The following is an 824-nucleotide window of genomic DNA, read 5'->3' as shown; positions in this document are numbered from 1 at the left end:
TAGAAAGTGTGTGTATATGTGTTGTGTATGGTGGGTATGTGTAGGTAAAGAAAAACTGCAAGAAGCACATAGACTACAATGTCTGCATTTGATTTTTTTAATTTTAAAAAACTATGTATTTTCCAAAACCAAAAAAAGTTTGGAAAAAAAATGAGAAGAGTGATGTTGTTTTACACTTTTTGCAAATCTCTTTAATGCCTAGAATAATAGGAGGCAGCTGGATTCTCATATATGCTTCTACATTCAATCTGTCGTGTAGCCTCTGGAAAACCCCAGTGTTTATTTGTGAGTAAATGAGAATGCAAAAGTTAAATATCCCTTTACTATTATTATAAAACTAGTTTTGACTTTGAAAATCCCTTGAAAAGATCTCAGGGACCTTCTTAATTTTTCTGAGCCCTTTCTTTCATTTATTAAATAGGAATAATACTTACTTCCTAGAGTTCTTGTAAGATCAGGTAAGATAAAATGTGTCAATCACAACGTCTTACATGTAGTAGCCACTCAGCAGATGTCCACACCTGCTCTCCCCTATTCTTACCTCTGTGCAAAATTATTTAGGTATCTTACCCTTAGTATTTTTCTTAATTTGAAATGATATTGGTAGTTTGTTAATAAGGTAGTTCCCTTACATAGACTATTAACAAGCAAGCTAAAAATACATAATAAAAATTCTTTTTATACTTCTTTTTTCAGGTATAGAATAAAAAACCAATAGTATTTGAGGGGAAAATATTGTCTTGCTGCTGTTATGATAGCTGTGGAGTAGGAAAAGATGTCATTTTATTTAAACCAAGTGGTTTGATTTTCTTTTTTTTTTTTTT

The sequence above is a fragment of the Propithecus coquereli genome, unplaced genomic scaffold, assembly GCF_000956105.1.
Source record: "Propithecus coquereli isolate 6110/MARCELLA unplaced genomic scaffold, Pcoq_1.0 Scaffold129, whole genome shotgun sequence".
In the NCBI taxonomy this organism is placed as follows: domain Eukaryota; kingdom Metazoa; phylum Chordata; class Mammalia; order Primates; family Indriidae; genus Propithecus; species Propithecus coquereli.
The sequence above is the reverse complement of the archived record's forward strand: the minus strand, read 5'-3'. Positions refer to the sequence as shown.